Raw genomic sequence first — 15,190 nt, forward strand, 5'->3', positions numbered from 1 at the left:
ATATTTTCTAAACCAGTTTACTAAATTGACTGCAGAAAATTATTCTGAGAATTCAGAAGTTGTTTAATTTTGAAAATGAAAATCTAGATTTATACTTAAGACAACATTTTATTAAAGCATAATGAGGAAAATATGCAAAAATAGGTATTAAGTGTCATGTCTCCCTAACCCAAACCCATAACCTAACCCTAACCCTAAACCTTAGGGTTCACTCGCATGCTTTGAAAGATGGCGTAAGGTATCCGGTATTCTGTAGTCTTACCCCAAAATAAGTAATAGAACTTCTCTGCCATAATTGTAGAAATTGTTGGTCCAAGAAGAGCTAAACTGTGGAAATTGTAAGCCACAAGCAACCCATGCAGACAGTTTTACTAAGCAGCTTTGTAACAGACCTGAAGTGCCAGCTTGTCTCTTACACAAGTATTAATACCCACACTTAACATTCTGTGCTGTTGATACTCTGGGGTGAGTGTTCGCAGTGAAGTGCCTCAGGATGGTATGCTGTGACAGAACACAAGCATAAAGTTAATGTGTCGCTTGTCATATCCATAATTCATTTGATACACTCACTCACCAAAGTGACCTTCATCAATGTCAACACGTAGGCAAGCGTAGTGGGTGTGTAACATTGCCTGTATCATTCATCTCCGAAAATGAAAGCATGTAAGAATGAGTGCTTGAATGAACCAGCAAAACGTAATGAAATAATATTGAATCACTTTGATTCACACATAACACTGATAGTTTAAGTATTTGGGATGTTTGTTTATTGTATATTATAAAAGGCATCCTGGGGTGCAGTGGCAATTGAAGGGCTTTGTTTTTGTATGGCATTTCTGCCAAGTCATAATATTTTGATAAGAATGTATGCAGCCTCATTTATGGTTCTATATTTAAGTGGAAATAAATTTTTGTTTAAGTTCCTCTTGTGTTTTATTTAGAATTTAGATAGTTTTGAATGTACTTTTCTCAAATGGTACATCATGATAAACATTGAGTCATGAACCATTCATCAAAATTTGTGGGATGGGGAGAATATTTTCAACCAAATTAAACATCCTGTTAGGATGAAATCAGGAAAAAGACCATGACAGACTTCATTAAGTTCATACATATTGTAATGCTTGCCATAAAATCAATTCATTATCTACAGTAGTTTACTTTGCATAATATAGCAGGGCTGGCAAAAAAAAAACGATAATCAGAAAAATAGACTCAGGAAAACCCATTTAATTATTAATTGTTATCACAACACATACACCTGGAATGTGTTGATTTTACAATAAGATTATTTTTATTTTTTTGCAAAGTTACTTTCCTGATATTTATTTACAATGGATATTTATTTGATATCTGTGATGTGAGACGATACCCAGCCCCTCACCAGATAACAATTTTCTCTAAAATGGATTTTATGCATTTTTGGTTGACTGCTATTAGTAGACTAAAGCGATGGTATTCTGTTGCCCAAGCAGCAACAGGTATGACCAGTGTTGAAATAAGCACCTAGCAGTAGGTCCATGTCATGTAGATTTAGTGTTGGACCCCCAATTTCAAAGAAATATGGATCCTAATGCATTTGTATGGAAAATATGGAGTTTTTAGAATGAGGGCTTGAAGAGTTTGGTAAGGACCTGAATCTTCTAAAGTTTCTTGGTCTTAATGGAAGCTTAGTAGTTTGTTTATTTCATAAACTGGATGTGACCTGCCTGTTTCAGATGCTTTAGAAAGTCTGTACAAGCCTGGAGACACTGTGGTGGTTATCCATGTGGCTGAATATCATATCAGCATTCCTGCAGGTACGTACACCAGCAGTCAGACTACTTGTTTGAGCTCCATTCTAGAAGTTGGTATGAATACTGTTAGTTGCTTAGAGCAATATTTCGATGTATATCATGTATATTATGACACTGTTATCAATCTTAAGTGATGACAACTAAGTGATGAGAGGTAAATGCATTCAATGGACCTATTGTTTACAGCAGCTGGTAATATATCTTGTAAGTCTTGCCCAATTTTAAGAGTAAACATGCATTTCTGGATAACTTCTTACTCATCCTAATTTACTTGGATACAATAATAAAACCTCACTCATTCTCTTAATAGGAAACGTCAATGCTTGAGAATAATCATTCACTTTTATTTGTAAGTAAAAGGCAAAATATTGTTGAAAATTTCATAATTTATTTAGTGTCAACCATAAGTAGAGCACAGCTGTAGAAATGACTATGTTTAGTTTCATATTCACTTGGATACAAAACATAAGGCTTTAGTGCTCAGGGACTGACCTTTGCTGAGAGTCAACCATGCGTTCAACACATCAAGCTCAACACAACAGTGTTTCATGGTATCTGTAAATTTCGCTAAAGAATACTAAACTATTGTTTTCAGAATATTACAGAACTGAACAATAATTTTGGTGTGAAGACTCTCCCATGTAGGTCTGGATGTTGTACTTAATGTAAGGTGTAAAACCGACATTCTCCTTACGTAAAACTAACAGCCATACATTCATAATCAAAGAAATCATAAGCTTCCTGTTTATTTTATGTGATGACACACATGCTGATGGAAACAGCTAGTTTCCAATTACATGGGTGAGATGATGTAAAATGGGTCATGACATTGTGTTTAAGATCTTTTCACTGACATACCAACATGCAGTGTTGGAGGTACTGCCTGCACCAGCCGATCCTAATGTTGGTTGTAGTTCTAGTCTACTATGACTAACACTACCTGAACTCCTTGAACCACACTCTTCCCAACTCCCCTCCACCTCCACTCACCACCCCGTACCCTCGATTTGCAATGGAAACCCACCGAGACAGGAATCGATGCAGTCTCTGAATATGTTTAATTTTGAAAGTAACAAATAATTCAATTTATGAATAAACTGAAAAGGAGTAGAACCTGGATTCAGAACCTTGAGAAAACTAGACTGAAATAATGTTTTTCAGGAACTCTGAGACAGACTTAGTACCCCATAGCACATTGGTACTTGTTTTATTCCTCTAATACTGAGTTTTGGGTCCCTGTGACAACACCATATGCAAACATTATCAGATATGGAGTCTGCGAGCCAACATCTGACCCTCCCCTCTCTAGGCCTTCAATACCATGAATGGTAAGTGAGTAAGGTGTTAAGCGGCTTTTAGCAATATTCCAGCAATATCATGGCAGGGGACACTAGAAGTGGGCTTCACTCATTGTACCCATGTGGGGAATTAACCCCAGACCTTCAGCATCTTTAGGCATCATTTTACACTGTCTTTTACCGCTAGGCTCCCCACAGTGCCCAAAATATCATGAAAAAAGGTGCAAGGGAGACAACACTAATAAATCATAGTACTCATTTTGGGTGTTGAAATATACTTGATTGACACTAACATTGTGAGTAGATGTTGACTTCAGATTGTCTGATATTATGTAACTATTTGGATTTATAAACTCACATGGGCTCCCTTTCCATTTACATTTTTACAATGAACTACAAATGTATATACTTTCAGTGACTAAGCACCTGTGTGTTACATACATAGAAAAAACATAATTGTCCCAAAAGATATGTCTAAAATTAAAGTAAACTAAATCACTGAATTAATCTACAGTTTGTGTTTCCAAGTGAGTGGTTGAGAAAGATTTTGCACGACTTTTAGCAACATTCCACCTCAGTCACAGAAATAAGCTTTGAACATTCTGCCGAGTTCATCAGAATATAAATGCAGGCATCGAAAATTGGAGTATTCACATTTGCGATGAAGGATGATTAAGTCCATGTTGATGTACCATCAGAACACTCATGGATTCAGTGTGTGCTTGTATTTACATGCCCCTAACTCTTTATTTATGTTATATACTGGTTTGTGTACATCTAGTTGTGATCAAAGAAAGAGTGTTTATAGCGTGTATGAGGTTACTATTACCTGTATACACCAAGGAATAAACCAATTAATTTGTATATGTCTGAAACCTGACTGTTAGCATCAAAGTCTTTCTGATATGACAAATATTAGCAATAGCAACATTTTTGTGTTCCCTGATTTTGAGTATAAGCTGAAGCAGTATCGTGAGGCGTTTGTGTGATTCTATCCCTCCTGAGTTGAGTTTATATGACCAGCCTCCTGCATGCTGTATGCAGTCTAACACAAGACTTGAGTGGCGTAAAACAAGGGATGTGTAGTGCTACAATATACCACTTGTGATACTGCTGCATGAATTCACCTTGCAGACTTGTTTCAGTCTTGTTTGTAAAATACTTAGCCACCACAGTGACAGAATAGAAAACAGCTGTTTGACAGAACTGTGCTTAACTTGTTCTGTCACATGTCATTGAATGAACCATAAACTACTTTTCCACAGCTGGGTGCAAGATATTGCACCATTCAGAAACCCATGTGCAACCTGTTCTCTTCATGGCAGGAGTACAGGGGATTTATTGCCCTTTCCTGAAATGTGTTTTGTTCCCAGGCTCCCATATACATTGTATCTGAACTTGATCAGACCCGTGACGGTCCCGGGGTAGAACTGGGGCCCATGCTTGCCATAAAAGGTAACTATACTTGTCGTAAGAGGCGACTAGTAGGATCGGATGGTCAGGCTTGCTGACTTGGTTGACACATGTCATCGGTTCCCAATTGCGCAGTTTGATCCTCATGTTGTTGATCACTGGATTGTCTGGTCTAGACTCGACTATTTACAAACCACAGCCATATAGTTGGAATATTGCTGAGTGTGGCATAAAACTAAACTCACTCACTCACTCACTCACTCACTCACTCACTCACTCACTCGAGCATAGGAACCTATCAGTTCTCAGCATTCTGGCCTGGAGGTAACGGAGACTGTGTGTCAGAGCAGGTTAAAAGATTTACCATACCTACCATGGAAACTCCATGTATACATATGTATATGTTATGTATGCCATTTGGAGTGAATGTGAAGACACAATGTAGAACTTGACAAATGATTGAACATTAACTCAAGGTTTGTTAAGAAGGAAATGTTATACTGAAAGTTTGTCTCCTATACTTCATTCAGTTGAGAAGTGTGTGGATATTTGACAATGAAGAGAATGTTCACAGAAAAATATTTCAAAATATGTAATGTAATCACTACTTTAATTTCTCCCAAAAGCAGAGCAATTACAACAGTGTTATTCTATACAATTTCAAGTTAATGTTTTGAAATGTAAATGTTGAAGATCAAGGAACCATTACCTCTGAAAACTGATTCCATTTGGTACAGTAGGTGAATAGAATGCGACAGAACCACTGAAAGTCAGTTATCTTCTTGTACAGTGTTCCCAGAAATTATTGAGAAAATCTTTGTTTTTTTTCTAATGATGCTAAGATTGGAAAAAGGGCTTTCACTATGCACTAAGCATACTAAATAAGGGAGACAACTCTTGAAGGCTTAGAAGGCAGCTCATTACGTCAAGAGTTATCTCCCTTGTCTGAGCAGATGGCTTCCTGTGTTGACATGGCAGAATTTACAGCAAGAGAGAAAAGAAAGCTCATTCTAGATGATTTTGAAAGGGGTGAGGCTGATGCTAAAGTGTTAGCTTGTAGACATGGTATTCCTCTGTCTACAGTATACAGAAGAATATTCAAACAGGAACCGGGATAGAGCACAAAGCAGGGGCAGGTCGGCCTAGGAAATTCAGTGTTGTGGATCGCCGAAGACTTGGGCAGATTGTGAGTAGGGGCAAATTGAAAAGTGTTGAGAACATCAGAAATGAAATGATTAGCAGAGGAAGTCCTCAGGTATGCAATGAAACAGTTAGGCAGGAATTACAGAGACTTAATTGGGTGAAAAAACGTGGAATTCCCTCGCCGTTGATGAAAGATGCACAAAAGGAAAAACGTTTAAACTGGTGTCGGGCTTATGAAAATCAAGATTGGGATAATGTTTTCTTTTCGGATGAAAGTTCTGTTTGGCTTTTCCCTAATTGTTTGAAAATTTGGACCAAAGATACTGTCAAACCTATCTACCAGCGACCAAAACATAGTGCTTCGTCTGGTATACTTTAAATAAAAACTAGCAGGTGAGTTTCAACGTTTAATATTGTCGCCATCTTGCTATAGAACAAGGCATGCTGGGATGCCGGGAGCATTCGTTGAATCCTTGTATCGAGGGAGCATTCATTATTCAGATCTAACATCGTAACATCCCTCTTTCTTTAAGGAAAAGCGATAAGCTGATTAAATTCAAAGTTCATGAAAATTCAGCTCTTATGAAAGTTACGCTTTTAACTATACTCTGAAATAAGATGACAGTCTCTCGTTGTTTGAGCACCAGTCCATTGAAACTGTTTATCTTTATAATATAATTCAAAAGAATTACTTTAAAACTTTAACTTCAAATTAATACTGAAGATTGTGCTTCCTGCACTAATACTGAAATCAGGTGTGTCCATCACAAACTATTTGTTCATTGCTCACACTATCCTAACTCTACACAGTCTCTTTATGATATGTAGTCACTGAGGTAGGTAGGTCTTCTCACTGCTCTGCCTCGTAGTGTCCTCTGTGGACTAACAGGAACGTCAGTCTTAGGTGGAGACATCGGCGGCGGCGGCTGCTGAGTGGGTTGTCGACCTCGTTGTGGTGTAGTTGGCATCGGTTGTGGCTGCTTCACTGGGGAGCGCTGAGGAGGATTGACATCCATCAACCTGTCTGCTGCTGGTGGCTTAACAGGCTGTCTTCTGCTGACTGCTGCTGGCGCTGGTCTGGGGTTCAAACCTGCTGGTCTCAGGTTCAAACGTGGTGGCTGCATACGTTGACTAGGCGTTGAATCTGGTACCGGATATCTCTTCCACATACCCGTTTCTGCAAAGTGTTCTGTTGATGTTCGAAGGTGTCTTCGATTTTGACGATACTGTCGACCATCTTCTGTGCGAACACTGTAGGATCGAACATCTACCTGGTTTTCAACTCTGGCTTTTATCCATCTTCTGTGACCTGGAGGCTGGAATCTGACTATATCAACCTTGTGGAGTGACGGTAGTTCTCTGGTGCTCTTGTTGTAGTAAGACATCTGTACAGCTTTCTTCTCAATGAGTCTCTGTTTAACATTAGGCTGTATCTCTGGTTTCAAGAGCTGTTTGGACACTGGTAACTGACTTCTGGTTCGTCTACCGAATAGTCGCTGTACTGGTGATGAACCCATCTTCTCATTTGGGATATTTCGTAACTCGAGGAGAGCTAGAAATGGATCCGACTTGGCTTCATGTGATTTCTGTAGCATTGTCTTTGCAATCTTCACGGCACTTTCAGCTTTGCCATTGGATTGAGCATATCCTGGTGAGCTGGTATTGTGTTCAAATCCATATACTGAAGCAAAGTCTGAGAAACTATGCGAGTTGAATGGCGGTCTGTTGTCAGTAATAACTACCTGTGGGGCTCCATGACGTGCGAAATGGGCCTTGAGTTTGGTGATAACTTCGTTTCCAGCTTTACCTTCCAATCTATCGATTTCGAAGAAGTCGGAGTAGAAATCGACGGTAATGAGGTAGTCCCTTTTGTCGCATTCGAACAAGTCACAGGCAATATATTGCCATGGCAGCTCCGGGATCTGGTGACTTATCATTGGTTCCTTGCCCTGGTTAGACTGTATGGTGTTGCACACACTACACTTGGATACATAGTCTTCAATGTCACTGTACATTTTGGGCCAATACACTGTCTCACATGCTCGTCTCACACATCCCTGTATACCAGTGTGACTCATGTGCAGTCTCTCCATAATGATGTGTCGTGCAGCTGAGGGCACCACAATTCTGTCAACTTTGAAGACAAGTCCATTTTGTACAGACAATTCTTCTCGGAAATTTGCATATGGTTTCAAATTCCTCGGAACTCTCTCTAGGTCTTCAGGCCATCCTTGCTGAATTATTTTCATGAGCTGGCATAGGTCTTCGTCCAACTTTGTAGCTGTTTGTAGCTCTTGGAGTCTTTCGCTTGAAACCGCAATGTTCTCTGTCATGTCTATGCTCTGCAATTCTTCTTCAAGCGATGTTAAGAAGATCTCTTCCTTTTCAACATCCTTCTCCGGTCTTGAGACGAAGGCTCTACTGAGTGTGTCGGCTAAGTACATCTCCTTGCCTTTCTTATACACAACTTCGTACTCATATTTCTGTGTTCGGAGAAGCATCCTCTGTAGACGTTTTGGCGCTGATAATAGGCTCTTCTTGTGTATTGTCACTAGTGGTTGGTGATCAGTTTCTACAAGAACTTTTCTTCCGTAGACATATCTCTCGAACTTTTCTAGTCCGAACACCATCGCTAACATCTCTTTCTCAATTTGGGCGTAACCCTTCTCTGTACTGGTTAATGCTCGTGAGGCATACTGTACTGGCTGGCCATCCTGAAGCAAGCACGCTCCGAGTCCACTTTCAGACGCGTCACATTGAAGTGTCGTGGTCTGGCACTCTGTGTCGAAGTACCTAAGGACTGGCGGACTTGACAGGATCTTCTTGATATCACTAAAGGCTTGTCCATGTACCTGTTCATCCCATCGAAAGTTGATATCTTTCTTCACCAACTCCCGCACTGGCGCAGATACCTCGGAGAGATTGGGAGCAAACTTCTGTAGGTAACCAACCATACCCATCAGACGCTGTACTCCACTCTTGTCTTCTGGCGATGACATCTTCTCAATGGCGTCGAGTTTACATGGGTCAGCTCTCAAGCCTTCCTTGGATATCACGTGACCTAAGTAGTTGACCTGGGTCTGTTTCAACTCAACCTTCTCTCTGTTTAGCTTCAATCCTGTTTCTCTACAACGTTGAAGTAGTTGTTCGAGGTTCTTGTCATGGTCTATGGAAGCATCTTCGGGTGTCTTGCCTTTGCCCCATACAAGCAGATCGTCATGCGCTGCAAATACACTGTTCAGTCCTTTCAGTGCATTGTCCATTCTTCTTTGAAATTCTTCTGGCGCCGGAGATATTCCAAACGGCATCCTTAGCCATCTGTACTTCCCGAACGACGTCTCAAACGTAGTAAGGTAACTACTGTCTTGATCTAGGCAGACATGCCAAAATCCGTTCTTGGTGTCAAGGTGTGTGAAGTAGTAGGCTCCCTGTAGCTCAGGTAGGATATCATCAATGGTTGGTATCGGGTACTCATTTCTTTTGAGTGCTTTGTTCAATGGTTTCGGGTCGATACACAGTCGTACAGCTCCTGAGGGCTTCATCGCTACAGCTAAACTGCTTATCCAGTCTGTTGGAGTATCAACTGGTGTGATGATACCTAGTTTCATTAGCCTATCCAGTTCATCTTTCACCTTGGTCTTCACTGTGAGAGGCCATTTCCTGCATGGTAACTTGACGGGATTCACCGAGTTATCTGTCACTAAGTGCAGTTCACCTTCAAGCTGACCTTCACCTTTGAAGACATCTCCATATTTCTTCATTAGCTCTTCTCCTTGATCAATCTTTTCATCCACTTTGGCTATGTTCTCTCTGTTCACTGTCATCAAATGCATGTGTTGTACTGCTCTGGATCCTAGAATTGACTTACAGTCCTCATCAACAATTATAAATCTCACCTTGTAACTCTCATCATTCATTGGGTTTGTCACAGTGAAAATCTTCTGTCCCAGGGTCTGCATTTCTGTTTTGTTGTACATGACAAGACTTCTCTGTGTCTTCTCTGTTTCCTTGAATTCTGTGTCTCTTGTAATGGCAACATAATCTCTACTTGACATTACATTAGTTGTCGCACCACTGTCCAGCTGGAAATTTGTCATGTGTCCTTCAATGTACATGTTTGCACATATGACTTTCTCATAATCTCTGTCAGTGTTCATTGCTAGGACATAGTCATTCCCATCTTCATTTTCTTCATCGCTAGCATATTCATCTTCTACTGAATGAACTTGAGATTTTCTGAACTTGCACATCGAACTGAAGTGATTTCTGTATTTGCATACCCTGCAAGTTTTCCCATACGCTGGACAATTTCTTGGTGGGCAATCTGTTCCACAGTATTTGCAGACTCTCTGATTTACTCTGTTTTTCTTTCCTTTCTTGTCATATCTCTCATGTCTGTGGCTTTCATTCTTCATGGGTTTCTTGAACTTTCTTTCTTTCTTTCTTGAGAACGCATGAATATCATCTTGAACATTTCCTGTCATGGCTTTTGTCTGATATTGGCTGGATTCATAGGCTCTACAGATATCTATGCAATTTGGTAGCTTTAGATTTCTAACTTCCAGAAGCTTGCTTCTAAGAGACTCATCTTTGACACCAACAACAATTTGGTCCTTCAATAACCTTGCCTCCATGTTCCCATAGTTGCAGGATCTGATCAATTTTCTCAAATGTGCGAGGTATACATCAATGTTTTCATTTGCTTGCTGATATCTCTTATGAAAGACATATGATTCATAGGTTTCATTTACCTCTCCTAGACAAAATTCCTCAAACCTTTGTAGTACTGCCTCAATATCATTTCTTTCATCTTCATCTTCAAATGCTAGGCCATCATAAATGTCAAGGGCGTCACTTCCTATGCAAGTCAACAGGGTAGCGGTTTGGAACTGATTATCTTCATTGTTTAAACGTGTTACAATTACGTAGTTGTTCCACATCCTACGAAACTTTCTCCAGTTTGTAGCCAGGTTACCTTTTAGCTCCAGTTTTGCAGGTAGGGGCACGTTCATGCGTCTCCCCACATGGCCATGTGCTTCGCCATGTGCTCCCTGCTCCTCTTCACCGTGATCTTCATCTGCCGTCGTTATCACGGTAATATGGCGCTCGCTGACTTGTCAATAGTTCATTTGTATTCTATTACTCACTGCCGACCACATTTGGTCACTTCTGACACCATGCTTCGTCTAGTATACTTTAAATAAAAACTAGAAGGTGAGTTTCAACGTTTAATATTGTCGCCATCTTGCTATAGAACAAGGCATGCTGGGATGCCGGGAGCATTCGTTGAATCCTTGTATCGAGGGAGCATTCATTATTCAGATCTAACATCGTAACACATAGCCCGAAGTTTCACATGTGGGGTGGCATATCGGCTTGCGGAGTGACGCCATTGTGTGTTTTCACGGGAAACTTGACAAAAGAAAGATACGTTGACATTCTAAATGGTCACCTTCTTCCGACAGCACAAACATTGTATGAAGATGATTGGATTTTCCAGCATGATAATGACCCAAAACACACTGCGCGCTGCACAAAACAGTGGTTGTCGGGCGAAAATGTTCAAGTTTTAGACTGGCCCAGTTACAGCCCAGACAGAAACCCAATTGAGAATGTGTGGGGAGTCATGAAGGACAGAATAAACCAAAAGGGACTGAGAAATATTGAAGATATGAAGGCCGAGGTGGTCCAGTATTGGGATACCCTGTCACACAATTACCTACAAACTTTGATGGGTAGTGTGCCTAGGCGTATTCAGGCATGCATTGCTGAGCGAGGAGGTCTAACAAAGTACTAAAGCAAGACTGAGACTGTAAAAGGATGATGTTTTAACATGTTTATGTAAGTAAAACGCCAGAAGTTAATAAATGTAATGAGTTACATAACGCAACATGATTCTCAATAATTTCTGGGAATACTGTACCACATGTTGTTAGCACAATCTGCATGAAACATTATCATAAGTTGTTCACTAGTCAAGGACGATCGATGTACCCTCTATGTCTATGTTCCATGAGCCAGTAGGCCCCAAGGGACCAGTGAACAACATATTTATCTTACCGAACATCTCAATGTTAATTTTTAATTGTTTGAAGCACACTTTTTGTCGCCATTGCTATAGATTTGACAGACAAGAAGAACACATTTAGAGTTACCTCCCTTTTAACAATTTGCATTCGCAAAACATCGTTAGTTTCTGTGCATCATATGTGATTGAATGTTATATGAGTGAAAGAATTATTACCACAAAGTACCAAATGAGTTCAGCATTGCCTGCATGGTACATTGAAAATGTTGCTCACTTATAACTGGATACAAGAATGCTCAGCCAATCAGAAAATGACATTCATGTGTCAGTCAAAATAAGTGGGTTTTTTAAGATATCATTGTTGGGAACATGTCATAAAACAGAAGAGTAGAGATGGTAGTTACACTTCCCTTGTACAGTGAATGTAACCATGGCAACAAGACTTTGAGTATAAGTCCAAACATGGGTTATATTTTGGAGAATATTGAAAGTAAGGAATGAAAGGAAATTCTGTTTTTGATAAATATATGTTCATGGCAACAGAGTTGAGGGTAGTCATTGTGGACCATCTTTGTTTAGGTTATTAGCGAAAGCATGAATAAGCATGTTCCTCTTATCTGTACTGTGTTGGCTTTTGACAAATGGTAAAAAGGGAGATAAAAAGATAGAAAATGTCCCTCTTACCCTATTTTCCTCACCTTCTTGCTTTTTCACTTGATCTGTGAACACAAACAGGATTCGGTATGATTCATGACGGTCAGTTTCCGAGGTTGTTACATTTAAGTACATACTTCTTAGAAAACAAGGAAATGTTGGTGAATAACATACAAGCCACAAGGAACTTTTTATTTCAAGCAAAATTATATTCTAACTTTCAACATTATTTCATGAGGGCCAGATTATCTGTTATTCCAAAACTGGTATTGCTGTATATTGCATGTTGTCTTTTTTTATCTTTGAAAATAAAGAAAAACAAAGTTTTCCCGTTCACTATTTGAAGAGAGACACTGTATATGTAACTACCCAGTGTGCATGCGTTGATATTGGATACACTGCTGTAGGCTGAAACAGTTTGATACACTGCTGTAGGCTGAAACAGTGTGATACATTGTGATAGGCTGAAACAGTGTGATAGATTGTGATAGGCTGAAACAGTGTGATACAGAGCAGTAGACTGAAATGACATAACTGTTGAACCATGTTCCAGTATATTCCAGTATGTTGATAATCATGCTTACAGAAAGTATATCCTGTCTGACACTTGAAGAAGATCACACAAGAAATCCTTAATGATATTTGATAAATTGATATCCTCCATAAAATATCATCTATACCTTCATGACCTTTCCACAAGCTTCTGCTTCAACTCAGAGATCAGCACCTGGGTTCTGCATTTTTATTCCAAGTTATAATGACTATCTATGTATGGAATCAGTATCGAGTAGCGCTGTATGATCCATGCCATTCTGTGTGTAATTGCCAAGTGAAGTGATCACTATCTAGGCTTACGTCAGAATGTTATATAAAGTCACAGACTAATTTAGGTCTGTGATCAACTGATCAGTAAGTTTGCATGAAGACTTCTATTTATCACTGTTGCTGTGTACTTCAAAATGTCACAGTTACTTTATATAATGTAAGCGACAGTTGATGACGCAGACGTATTATACGTCAAGTACTTTTTCTTGTCATAAATAACTGGAACAAATTAAGGAGAAGATTGTGCTATTTTCATTCTTTGAACTATAGGCAAAATCAAGTTTTGTGTGTATATCCAACCAACACAAATTAATTCCTTGTTTAGCAATTTTTTTTCTGAGAAGAAAATGTCAAATAGTGATAAGTAATTATTCATTTGAGGATGGATATTGAATCACTTATTTAAATAAAATTGAAACTGAAAAGATTTCCTTAAAAAAAATATTGTTAAAAATTAAAATACATATGAGAATTTTCTTGGCATATAAATGTCTACTCTGAAGGACATTTTGATTCAATGCACATGATGGCAAAATGTAACTCTTAATATTCTAAACAGGAAATATATCTGAGTGTGTTTGAGTGAGTGGTTCAAAATGGCTATACAAAACTTTTAGCAATATTCCAGCAATATCACTATTGTACCATGTTGGAATTTGAACCGTGGTCTTCAGTGTTATGAGTGGATATTTCAACCATTTGCCCTCCCCACCTCCCACACATGTTTGAGAACAAAAGTGAACATGGTCTTAAACCCGAGAGCCGCTTCACTGCTCAACACCTGGAACCCCGTGCTGATTGCCTGGCCGGCTGTGGCGAGACTTATTAGGGCTAATCACGCCTGATATCCCTGGTTGGTTTCGTAGATTACAGGAAACTGTCTGTCATACCAGCAAGTCCTGATTGTTTAATTGTTTAATTGCGTTGTAAAGGTATATGTTGACAGAAAGCAGGAGTGAATACATGTCATATATGTAAGTTTTACGTAATTTTATTGCATTTTCTCTTGTTGACTTTTGGTGGCGTGTGTATTTTCTTAACACATGTTTGTATTCTTTGTATGTAAGACATAATTAAACAAATTGTCCCTCTCATATCATTGTGTGAGGTTAAATCGTTCAAAACATCTATGTCAATGGCAGTAAAGAAGAATTTACGCACATGCCTAATAATCTTCTATGAAAGAAGCGTTTTCGCTGATACGTTGCTAGTACATACTGAATATTTAAAGGTCACATGCAACCAAAAAATGAAACATAATTAAAACACATTTATCACTTATTCATGACATATAATATACATTGCTGCTTTTAAAAAAACAAATAAACACAATTATAAGCATACAATCGCGATTCAAAAGTGCAATATTTTGTACTTGGGCTTACTTCCCCCGAAACGAAGCCCTCGGGAGACCGAACCCAGTCATAGCGGGTGGATATGCACTCAAGTGTAACGACGGCTTCCGATTGGCTGTTTCATTTGCTGATATGCCGAGGGTTCATTGTGTGTACAGAAAGATGATCTGTTTGATGGGCATTTTAGAAGTATAGCCAGTCACAAGAAAGTAAGATTCTTTACGAATAACAACTTCTTTTTGTGTACTTGATGCGTCGTTTCAATATGGATTCGTATACTGTTGTCAAACAAAATTATATACACTAAAAGAAGTCGTTATCCATGAAGAATGTATATAGAGATGTTGGGTTTGGAAAATATCTGTTCTCTGAATTTGCGTTCGATCCAATCAAAAATCATGTCTGTAAAGATGGTAAACTACTGCGTGGCTGGAATCTGTCATTCGTCCAAGTACAAAGCAGGACTTAAAACTGACAAGAGTTTGCACCAGTTTCCGTCAGATACAGTCATCCGAAAAAAAAAATGAATGTAGTATGTTTACAACCCACAGACATAAAAACATGTCATGTGTATCACATGTGCCTAATTACATAATGTGGCAGACACGGGACTCGGGTGCATGAGTCATAAATCAACATATTTTCTTTATGTCGCATAGTCTGATAGGTGTTAAGTTT

This window comes from Haliotis asinina, chromosome 9 (assembly GCF_037392515.1).
Source record: "Haliotis asinina isolate JCU_RB_2024 chromosome 9, JCU_Hal_asi_v2, whole genome shotgun sequence".
In the NCBI taxonomy this organism is placed as follows: Eukaryota; Metazoa; Mollusca; class Gastropoda; order Lepetellida; family Haliotidae; genus Haliotis; species Haliotis asinina.